Source organism: Phyllobates terribilis, unplaced genomic scaffold (assembly GCF_046119375.1).
Source record: "Phyllobates terribilis strain yellow unplaced genomic scaffold, ASM4611937v1 Scaffold_5__5_contigs__length_657084704, whole genome shotgun sequence".
NCBI classification, from domain to species: domain Eukaryota; kingdom Metazoa; phylum Chordata; class Amphibia; order Anura; family Dendrobatidae; genus Phyllobates; species Phyllobates terribilis.
This window is the reverse complement of record NW_027362765.1, coordinates 259357676-259370401: the sequence shown is the minus strand read 5'-3', so window position 1 is coordinate 259370401 and position 12726 is coordinate 259357676.

Here is a 12726-nt window from a genome sequence, read left to right as displayed (position 1 = left end):
AAAAACACCAATTTTGATAAAACATTAAGCTTAAGATTAATAGGGGTGCCCAAACTTTTTCATATAACTGTAGTCTCATATGGTCAGGAAGGGCACCTGGTCTCGTACGGTCAGGTGCAGCAGGAGGCTCTGGCTGCGCTATGGGGAGCAGTGGTAGGCAGTCAGAAGATAGTTTCACATTGGGGTAGGATAGTATACGCTAGGGGGCCTAAGTCCACTGGTACTCACGGTCCTTACGGTCCTGAAGGTGTGGTCGTGGCGTCCGATAACCGGAGCGGGTGCGGTGTCCCAGCCGGTGATTGCCGCAACCCGCGTAGTTCCGGTGTGAGGAGATGGAGAAGAGGAGATAGGGACGTGCGCTTCCTGCAGAGAAGCGCGCGAGATGCTGGGCGTGTGACGCGGCGTCACGTGGTGCACGGAGTGCACAAGGTACGGAAGCCTGGGTATGCTTCCTGGTCTGGGTTAGGGACAGTCCGTCCAACGCGTTTCAACAGCTGCGGCTGTCTTCATCATGGTTAGCCCTACCCAGTAATATGGTGCCCTTATATACCTGGTGATGGTATAGTATACACAGTCCACCTGTCAATCATTAAAGGCGAATAGCTCCAATTCAGTGTTCAGTCCCTTTGGTTTTAGTGTATTTAATTTGAAGATCCATTCACTTTCTTTTCTAGACATATTTTTAATATGGTCACCCAGTCTCCAATTCCTATGGACTACCTGTATGCCAACTACTTTGATCCCTTTAATGGATCCACTGTGTTTTTCCATAAAATGTTTAGATGACATCCTCTTCATCTGGTCAGGCGACCAACCCTCTCTAAATACATTCCTACAACAAATTAACAATAACGACTTCTTTTTAGAATTTACAGCCACCACTAGCACCACTACCATAAACTTCTTAGACCTCAGCATCTACATCGAGGACAATCACATTCGGACCCGCACCTACCACAAACCCACCGATGCAAACGGCTATATCCCCATAGACAGGGGCGGACACAGACTGTAGTGGGCCCCTGTGCAAGAAATTTTTGGGGGCCCCCCCCCTGCGCTTCATAAGGCAACAAAGTTATGTAAACATAACCCCCCCATGTGCAGCTCTCATCCCCCCCATGTGCAGCTCACCCCCCCGATGCATCTCTCATCCCCCCCGTGCATCTCTCACCCCCCCATGTGCATCACTCACCCCCCCATGTGCATCTCTCACCCCCCCCATGTGCATCTCTCACCCCCCCATGTGCATCTCTCATCCCCCCCATGTGCATCTCTCATCCCCCCCATGTGCATCTCTCATCCCCCCCATGTGCATCTCTCACCCCCCCCATGTGCATCTCTCACCCCCCCATGTGCATCTCTCATCCCCCCCATGTGCATCTCTCATCCCCCCCATGTGCCCCTCTCTCATCCCCCCATGTGCATCTCTCATCCCCCCCATGTGCATCTCTCATCCCCCCCATGTGCATCTCTCATCCCCCCCATGTGCATCTCTCATCCCCCCCCATGTGCATCTCTCATCCCCCCCATGTGCATCTCTCATCCCCCCATGTGCATCTCTCATACCCCCCGTGCATCTCTCATCCCCCCCACTCCTAGTTAATTAATTGTATTTAAGAAAAATAAAACTTGTTATACTTACCCCCATACGATCCCTGCAGAATCCTGGCGCTCGTCCACGTCGCTGCCACCAGGCTCTCCTGACGTTCGGCCATGTGACGGTGCCACATACATAGCCAACAGCTTTTGTTTTGGCCAAAAGATTTTTAAAGCCGCCACCACGATAAGGTAGACTCTTCTGGCCGGGCCCTACTCTAACCTATTAAAATTTTCTTAAAATATCCAATACTCTTTTTAGATATATTTTTATTTAGTTTTCTTTAAGGGAATGTGTCATATACATTTTTTTTTTAAATGACCAATAATACCACATACAGGGAATACCGCCACACCATCACCAGACCACATATTACCACAACATAGTGACCGAATAATACCACACAGAAGGGAGAAAAACTGCCACACCATGACCAGACCACATATTACCACCACATTACTAATATTACCACCACATTACTAATATTACCATAAGTGTCATTATACACGGGAGCTCTATACATGGTATATATAATGTAAGTGTCCAGGTAATCTAGTGATCACCAGTGACATTATACACAGGAGCTCTGTATATAGTGTCAGTGTACAGGTAATACAGTGATCACCAGTGACATTATACACAGGAGCTCTGTATATAGTTTACAGGTAATACAGGGATCACCAGTGACATTATACACAGGAGCTCTGTATATATTGTCAGTGTACAGGTAATACAGTGATCACCAGTGACATTATACACAGGAGCTCTGTATATAGTGTCAGTGTACAGGTAATACAGTGATCACCAGTGACATTATACACAGGAGCTCTGTATATAGTGTCAGTGTACAGGTAATACAGTGATCACCAGTGACATTATACACAGGAGCCCGGTACATAGTATATAGTGTAAGTGTACATGTAATGCACTGACTCACTGGTGACGTCTCTAGGTGAAGTCCTTCAGCTACGCTTTTCTCCTTCATCCAGCACAGACCGCCATCACGTCTTCCAGCCAGGACTCGTCTCTGCATAAAATAACACAGTTATCTAGAGCACATTCCCCAACTTCTACATTACGCAGCTGAATACAGACGTGCATCCACCATCAATATATGGTTAGTTATTATGCAACCTACCATTCCAAATATAAATTGTAATCCACCACGGTGCCCCCATTAACTGTAAATAGGCACTTAATATATAATTTAATTAGAACCTCTACTCTATACTTCCTGCTCCCCGCATTCATTATTTACATGCACCCCCTGCCCCAATTCATTATATCATGTCCGTGCTCTCCCCACCCCATCGTCATTTATCATTTACTCTCCCCCACCCCACATTCATTATGTGCAGATCATTATCCCCCTACTCCTAATTCCCCCATGTGCAGCTCATTTTCTCCCAATTCCCCCATGTGCAGCTCTCACCCCCCCATGAGCAGCTCTCACCACCCCCCCATGTGCACATCTCTCATCCCCTTCCCCCACATGTGCCCCTCTCTCACCCCCCCATGTGCACATCTCTCATCCCCCTCCCCCACATGTGCCCCTCTCTCATCACCCTCCCCCACATGTGCCCCTCTCTCATCCCCCTCCCCCACATGTGCCCCTCTCTCATCCCCCCCATGTGCATCTCTCATCCCCCCCATGTGCATCTCTCATCCCCCCCATGTGCATCTCTCATCCCCCCCACATGTGCACATCTCTCATCCCCCTCCCCCACATGTGCACCTCTCTCATCCCCCCCATGTGCATCTCTTATCTCCCCCCCATGTGCATCTCTTATCTCCCCCCCATGTGCATCTCTTATCTCCCCCCCCATGTGCATCTCTTATCTCCCCCCCATGTGCATCTCTTATCCCCCCATGTGCATCTCTTATCCCCCCCCATGTGCATCTCTTATCTCCCCCCCATGTGCATCTCTTATCCCCCCCCACATGTGCACCTCTCTCACCCCCCCCCACCCCATGTGCATCTTTTATCATCTCCCCCCCCCACGTGCACCTCTCTCATCCCCCTCCCCCCACGTGCACCTCTCTCATCCCCCTCCCCCCACATGTGCACCTCTCTCACCCCCCCCACCCCATGTGCATCTTTTATCATCTCCCCCCACCCCATGTGCATCTCTTATCTCACACACACACACACACACACACACCTCCCATTCCCCCCACTCCTAGTAAATTGTATATTGAAAAAAACAAAACTTGTTATACTTACCCCCATGCGATCCCTGCAGAATCCTGGCGCTCGTCCAAATCGCTGACACTAGGTTCTCCTGACTTCCGGCCATGTGACGGCGCCGTCACATGACCGGAAATCAGGGGAATCATGAAGGCGCTGCCGCAGGAGCGCAGCGCAGCGCTGAGATGTCCCGGAACCGGCACTTAGCATGGGGCCGGGGGCCCCATGAGGAGATAGACTCACAAGAGGGGGCCCCCAACGGGGCTCCAAGGGGGCCCCTACCGGCTGGGCCCCACACTGGAGTCAGGGCAGACATGCCCTGATGGCGGCCCTGCTGGAGGCTGGAGGGGCCCCCTCTCCCTCGGGGCCCCCGTTCAATGAACCGGCTGCACGGGCGGTAGTTCCGCCCCTGCCCATAGATAGCTGCCATCTCCCAAACTGGCTCCTTAACTTACCCCGCAGCCAATACCTACGGCTACATAGAAATTGCACAAAATATCAAGACTTCCACATGGAAGCAGAACAATTAACAAACAAACTACTAGAGAAGGGCTATAACGCACAATTTCTCGAACAAACAGTAAAAGAAATAACAGCCATACCACGAGAAAATCTCCTAAGTGCAACCAGGACAAACAAACAGAAAGAAACCAATTATAATGCCAATATCCCCATCATTACTCGCTACTGTGCCAATACTCACCTGTTCAGTAAAATTGTAGAAAGACACTGGCACATACTAAAAGACGACAAAGTAATTGGGGACCAAATGACCAACAGACCCAATTTCATTTTTAAAAAAGCCCGTAAACCTAGGGTCCATTGTAGCACCTACTGTTAGAAACTACACAATTAACCAGATACCACATAGCCCATTCCAACAAAAGATTAAAGGTTTCTTCCCATGTAAAAAATGCAAAATGTGCAAAACAGTAATAACACAAAAACAACACACGGTCAAACACCAGGAAGAGTCATACCCCATCCCAGAATTTATAACCTGTACCACCACAGGGGTTATCTATGGGCTATCATGCCCTTGTGAAAAAATGTACATAGGGAGAACCAAACGACCCATGCACACTAGAATCAATGAGCACCTCAGGAACATTAAACCCAAATTCACGGGCCACCCACTCTCCAAACATTTTATGGAAAAACACAGTGGATCCATTAAAGGGATCAAAGTAGTTGGCATACAGGTAGTCCATAGGAATTGGAGACTGGGTGACCATATTAAAAATATGTCTAGAAAAGAAAGTGAATGGATCTTCAAATTAAATACACTAAAACCAAAGGGACTGAACACTGAATTGGAGCTATTCGCCTTTAATGATTGACAGGTGGACTGTGTATACTATACCATCACCAGGTATATAAGGGCACCATATTACTGGGTAGGGCTATCCCTGATGAAGACAGCCGCAGCTGTTGAAACGCGTTGGACGGACTGTCCCTAACCCAGACCAGGGAGCACACCCAGGCTTCCGTACCTTGTGCACTCCGTGCACCACGTGACGCCGCGTCACACGCCCAGCATCTCGCGCGCTTCTCTGCAGGAAGCGCACGTCCCTATCTCCTCTTCTCCATCTCCTCACACCGGAACTACGCATGTTGCGGCAGTCACCGGCCGGGACACCGCACCTGCTCCGGTTATCGGACGCCACGACCACACCTTCAGGACCGTAAGGACCGTGAGTACCAGTGGGCTTAGGCCCCCTAGCGTATACTATCCTACCCCAATGTGAAACTATCTTCTGACTGCCTACCACTGTTCCCCATAGCGCAGCCAGAGCCTCCTGCTGCACCTGACCGTACGAGACCAGGTGCCCTTCCTGACCATATGAGACTAAGTGCCTCTGCACTATACTCTGCCACTCCTCTGGACCACCAATAAGCCTTGCAACTCATCTAAGCTACTTCCTGCACTACATCAACTCCTCTGTATAAGCCTTACATCACTTTGTGACAACCTCCTGACTGCCTACCATTGTTCCCCTATAGTGCAGCCAGAGCCTCCTGCTACATGTGACCCTAGGAAACCCAGTGCATCTTCTGCTGCACCTGACTGTATGACACCGAGTGCTTCTACATAATACTCTACTACCACCTCTCTGGACCACCATTAAGCCCCTTGGCTTACCTAAGGCACAACCACCCAGTGTAAGTACTCCTCGCACTACAGTAACCCCTCTGTGTTTGTTTTGCATCACTCTGTGACCACCTCCATTGCTCACTTTTGTTCAGCCCCTCAGGACGCTAACCTCAATCGCAGCCGCCACGGACAGCTCAGTCAGAGCCTCCTGCTGCACCCACCACACTCAGACCCAGGTGACTCTCAGCAAGGACACCCACCCTCTGGACCCATCACAGGTCAGTGAACTTACTCACTAAAGCACGTCCAAAAAAGGGCAGGTACCTCACCAAGGTCAGACCCCACTTAAACAGGGTCCCCAGGCAGGACCCAGCTCACCCTGCTTCTTCCTTCTCAGGACATTGGCCATGTTCGGATCTGACACAGCGGTTGAATATGACTAATACACTGTGAAGTCTACAGGCCCCACAGACAGGATCAACGAAAAAAAGTGGGCCAATCACATCCGGCAGAAGGTACGTGATCACACCCCTGATCACCAAACTGTATGCACAACTCTATACTAAAAGAATCATCTTACTCCCATTATATATTTTCTCCCCCCCCCCCCTTCTCCCTAGCTGAATCCAAAAAGAAGCCAAAAAACCCCACTACGCTGAGGAACGATCACCACGTCTGACCACGGTCTCCGCACCAATACCTCCATCAAGGAAAATCGGGTTCATATGCCAGTACTGACCCATTTCCATTGAACTACCTACTGGCCTATTGAACTGATATTCATCTATTGAAATCTATGAACTCTATTTATTTTATTTTATTTATTGAAAATTTACTGTACACACCCGGACCTAGTGTACTTCTTACGGACTATCTTATATCCTATTCTATTCCAATTTTACACATTTTAATAACTTGTAACCCAATAAAGGAATTTTACCTTTCTTTTCTTATACCATGTTTTAAATTTATTCACACTAATGTTTTATCTGGATGTGCACCTGCTTTTCATCTTGTTGCATGATTACCGCACACCAACTGCTTGATCAATAAAGTTTACATTATCATCACCATATTCTATATTGACCTGTTTTTTCAGCTTTTCAGCTGAGGTGTGTATTATGCTTTTCTGCAGCAACTTAGTTGTGTATTGTGAGGTTTTGCAGCAATGGAGGTGTTCTTAATTTACATCTAAGAATTATGTAGCCATATGAATAGAGATTGATATAGATCCATATTTACTAGTGTTGAGCGAACATGCTCGACACTGCTCGGTACTCGCCCGAGCATCACGCTACTCGGGATGTTCGGCGAGCACCGAGCATTTCCGGGTTACTCGGGCGGGAGCTCGGGTCTCCGCCCTGCATGTTTGGCGCTCTTTACAGAGCCAATGAACATGCAGGGATTGCCAGCCAGTCACTGTAATGCCGCAGCCATGTTGGTTGTGGGCATTACATTGATTGTCAGGCCGCACAGTGTCACCTTGAGTATTTAAAACCGGGCGCCGCCATCTTGGACACAGACGGCTGGGATCAGACAGTGTAGGGACAGCGCTGCTGATTTAGGGAGAGATATATACTGCGAAATAGTTAGTTTAGGGTCTGTAAAGGCTGCCAGATCAAACAAACAGTCCTTCTCAGGACTAATATCCAACCCAGATATCAGGCAGTCAGGCTGTATAGGAGACGCAGTGGTTATACCAGCAAACGCTGCATTACAGTCCTGTGTGCTCCTGTTGCTGAAATTGCTGGACTTAGCTCCAGGTCTCGGCGGCCAGGAAAAATCCTTTTTTTTTTTTCCTCCTTCACACTGTACAAATACCCGTCTTATTAACCTTTTGGTGTCCCCCCACAAAACAAAAAAGTGTGCCTGTGACAGTTCAGACACAAATATATTTTTTTAAAAGAGTCTGGTGTAGGCCAGAGAAATAGAAGTGTGGTTTTGCAGTTCCACAGTTCAAACCTCTGTATTATCCGCTTTTGGGGCATTTTTACCTAAAAAAAAACAGTTTGAGTGTGTCGCTCACTGTTCAGCGGCAAATATATCTATTTAAAAAAGTCTGGTATACACCAGTAAATTATAACTGTGGTTTTGCCATTCCACGGTGAAAAGTTTCTATTATCCAGCTTTTGGCATTTTTGGCCGTAAAGAAAAACAGTAATAGTGTCTCCTGATTGGTCAGACACAAATATATCTGTTTAAAAGAGTCTGGTATACACCAGTAAATTATAACTGTGGTTTTGCCGTCCCACAGTAAAAAATCTCTATTATCCAGCTTTTGGTATTTTTTCCGTAAAGAAAAACAGTAATAGTGTCTCCTGATTGTTCAGACACCAATATATCTGTTTAAAAGAGTCTGGTATACACCAGTAAATTATAAGTGTGGTTTTGCCGTTCCACGGTAAAAAATCTCTATTATACTGCTTTTGGCATTTTTTGCCGTAAAAAAAAAAAAAATTAATAGTGTCTCCCTGACTGTTCAGACATAAATATATTTGTTGAAAATAGTCTGGTGAAGGCCAGAGAAATAGATGTGTGGTTTTGCAGTTCCACGGTTCAAACCTCTGTATTATCCACTTTTGGGCCATTTTTACCTAAAAAAAAAAAACAGTTTGAGTGTGTCGCTCACTGTTCAGCCGCAAATATATCTATTTAAAATAGTCTGGTATACCCCAGTAAACAATAACTGTGGTTTTGCCATTCCACAGTAAAAAAATCTCTATTATTCAGCTTTTGGTATTTTTTCCGTAAAGAAAAACAGTAATAGTTTCTCCCTGAATGTTCAGATTGTTTAAAAGAGTCGGGTGTAGGCCAGAGAAATAGAACTGTGGTTTTCCTCTTCCACGGTTCTAATCTACTTTTTATTACCCTATTTCCATTGATATTGCGAGTGTAAGCTATTTTACTTCCTTTACAATGGGCAAGGCGCGTGGCAAGGGACGTGGAACTGGACGTTCTGGTGATGATGCGTGCAGAGGATGGGGCCGTGGCCAAGGTGAAAATGTGCCACAACCAACAACCACATCTTCTCGCTCCCACTTCTTGACCGAATTACTAGGGAAGCACAGAACAACACCAGTATTGCGAACTGATCAGTGTGAACAAGTTATTAATTGGATAGCAGATAATACTTCCAGTTACCTGGGCACCACCACCTGCGGTCTGTCTTCCACATGGTCAAATCTTAGTAGCCGTGAGTCTCGACCGCATACTCCTCCTCACCCTGATGCTCCTTCCTCCCACCATGCCGAGTGTCGTCAGACAGCAACTGATCCCATACTTGGACACTCTGAAGAGCTGTTCACTGGTCCATTTCCAGATTTTTGCCCCTCGCCTGCTCCTCTTGAAGTGGTGGAAGAGGAGATCCCATGTAGCGATGCCCAAATATTTGAACAGCCACGGCCACAGGAAGTCGACGCTGGCAATTTGTCACAAGAGGTGGACGATGACGAGACACAATTGCCAGGAAGTGAGGAGGAGGATCGTGGTGCGCAAGTGGAAGAAGAGGAGGTGATGGATGATCTAGTAACTGACCCAACGTGGCAGGAGTACATGCAGAGCAAGGCCAGCAGCACTCAGGGTGAGGGAGGCAGAGTACCCCAACAGGCAGGAAGAAGCAGTGTGGTGGCCGCACACAGAAGGCAGGCAACAGTTCCCCGTAACACCAACACGAGGGACGTTGCCAGTACAACCTGTAGGTCTTCCAGAGTCTGGAATTTTTTTAAAGACTCTGCTGATAACCCCAAAAAGGCCGTTTGTACCACCTGCCATGCCAGCATCAGCAGGGGTGACAAAACTACCAGCCTGACCACCACCAGGATGATCAGGCACATGGCAGCAAAGCACCCAACTTTGTGGGGCGAACCCCAGGGTCCACGACCAGTGTCAGCGGGTGTCACCACTGCTTCTTCCGCTGTTGTGCGTGCAATAGAACCCATCGTTGTGTGTGCAAGGCAATCCCCTGTCCATACTGCATGCAAAGATGCCCCCTCCTCTCAGTCTTCACTTGTTATGGCAGTTTCTCAAGAAACAGCATCAACGTCCACGTCCCACCACAGCGTTCAATCGTCCATATCCCAGACCTTTGAACGAAAGCGGAAATTCGCAGCCAACGCCCCACAGGCCACAGTCCTAAATTCGCACATTTCACGACTGCTTGCGTTGGAAATGCTGCCTTTTAGGCTGGTGGAGACGGAATCCTTCCGCAACCTTATGGCGGTGGCCATCCCTCGGTACTCGGTCCCCAGCCGACACTATTTTGCCCGGTGGGCCATCCCCGCACTACACAAGCACATGTCCCAAAACATCTGCAGTGCCCTCAACAATGCAGTTACTGGGAGAGTCCACCTGACAACGGACACGTGGACAAGTGCTTGTGGCCAGGGACGGTACATCTCCCTGACGGCACACTGGGTAAACATAGTGGAAGCCGGGACCCAGTCGGACCTTGGGACGGAACACATCCTCCCCACACCGAGGATTGCGGGCCCTATGTCAGTCAGAGTTGCCCCCAGAGTGTACAGCTCCTGCGCATCATCCTCCTCCTCCTCCTCATGTTCAGTCTCCATCTCAGATATCACCACATCAGTTACAAGCTGGAAGCACTGCAGTACTGCCTCCACCAAGCGGCAACAGGCTGTGCTGAAACTCATAAGCTTAGGTGAGAAACCTCACACTGCTTGTGAGTTGTGGACAGTTGTGAAAGAGCAGGCACATCTGTGGCTGAGACCGCTGAACCTACATCCAGGCATGGTCGTGTGTGACAATGGCCGTAACCTGGTGGCGGCTCTGAGGCGAGGCGAGATCACACACGTACCATGCCTGGCTCATGTGCTTAATCTCGTGGTTCAACGGTTTCTTAAATCGTAGCCCGAGTTGCCAGATCTGCTCGTCAAAGTACGCCGCCTGTCAGCTCATTTTCGCAAGTCGGCTACAGCTTCCGCCGCCCTTGCTGTGTTGCAGCAGCGTTTGCAGCTTCCGTCACACCGACTGGTGTGTGATGTCCCCACACGTTGGAACTCTACTGTAACATACCTGGCGGCGTCCTTGCATAGTGGTCCATCTCCCACTATGCAAGAGCGCGCACTTGATCTCCAGTTCAGTCTGCTAGCCTGGCTTCCCTCCATGCTGTCTGCTTGCCTCTGTTTCTGCTGCTTAAGGGCAGCGCCCAATCACTTCCTGCTTCTTGTAGCTGCTGCAGGCACACCCCTTGTGCGTCCTCAGCCTATTCCTGTCTGTCACCTGGTATTTAACCCAGCTCCTCCCTGGAATTCATGCCTGAGCATTGTGTTCTCTCAGTTGGCTTCCGGTCGCTGACATGCCAGGTCCCGTCTATGTTTCCTGCCTATCGGTATCAGTTCCTGTGTCTGAACTGTGTCCTGTCTGTGCACTCTAGCCAGCTGTCTGTCTGCCTTCCTGAGGCTGTATTTCCAGGCCCGTCTGAACACGCTCCTAGCCTGTTCATCTCGCCCTCTGGGGGCTGCATACCCAGACTCGCTCCTGTTTTGTTGCAGTAACTGTTCTTGTCTGAACTGTCTCCTAGTTTCTTATCTGTTTTGTCTTCATGTCCGTTTGTTCCCTTTTTCTGCAGTGTCTGAACTAGCACTTGGCTTTACCTAGGCTCTTTCCTGCATTTTGTTGCAGTAACTGTTCTTGTCTGAACTGTCTCCTAGTTTTTTATCTGTTTTGCCTTTATATCCGTTTGCTCCCTTTTTCTGTAGTGTCTGAACCTGCACCTAACTCCTTCTCGTTGTCACTGTACTTCCGTTTGTGAGTTGGAGTCCTCTCGCTACTTCTTTGCAAGTATCTAGTGTGTATCTGGTTCTGCCTTTCTTTCTGATCCGTGTGAACAGAGCCCTGTCCCCTTTGCTTTGTCTTTGTTTACCTCTTCGGCGATTTATCTCAGCCCTGTCCACCGCGTCTGCGGTTTCGCTTTGCTCAGCCTTGTCTACCGCGTCTGCGGTTTTGCTCTGCTCAGCCTTGTCCACCGCGTCTACGGTTCTGCTCTGCTCAGCCTTGTCTACCGCGTCTGCGGTTTTGCTCTGCTCAGCCTTTTCCACCGCGTCTGCGGTTCTGCTCTGCTCAGCCTTGTCCACCGCGTCTGCGGTTCTGCTCTGCTCAGCCTTGTCTACCGCATCTGTGGTTTTGCTCTGCTCAGCCTTGTCTACCGCGTCTGCGGTTTCGCTCTGCTCAGCCCTGTCTACCGCGTCTGCGGTTTAGCTCTGCTCAGCCCTGTCTACCGCATCTGCGGTTTCGCTCTGCTCAGCCTTGTCTACCGCACCTGCGGTTTCGCTTTACTTTGTTTGATTACCGCATCTGCGCCTCTGAATTCGTCTCCCAGTCTGTATTGGACCCTACCCAGCCTGCGCTCTAGCCTGCCTGTTCCTGTATTCCCCGGTGTGGGTCAACAGCCGTGTCCGGAGTCTGACCTGGAGTAGACCCTGGTCCCTCTGCTCGGTTCCTCCCTGGTGCACTGGCGTCGTATGCCGTCGTACGACCTTGGTCGGATCGAGCAGATACTTAGTTGCGCCCCTCCAGGCACTCTCCCGTTCATGGCACAGTGGAACCACTAAACACGCACACGCCAGTCTGTCCGGGCGTGTGCATTACAGCATGCTCAGGCCATGGTTCCCGTTGAGCCCCACGGCCTTCGCTCTCTGAGACCTTTTCCAGCGAATACGTACATCTAGAAGAAATTTATTTATTTATTTTTTTTTTTGCTACTAGCTGAGTTCCAGGCGTCTGCGGTTCTGCTCTGCTCAGCCTTGTCTACCACGTCTGCGGTTCTGCTCTGCTCAGCCTTGTCTACCGCGTCTGCGATTTTGCTCTGCTCAGCCTTGTCCACCG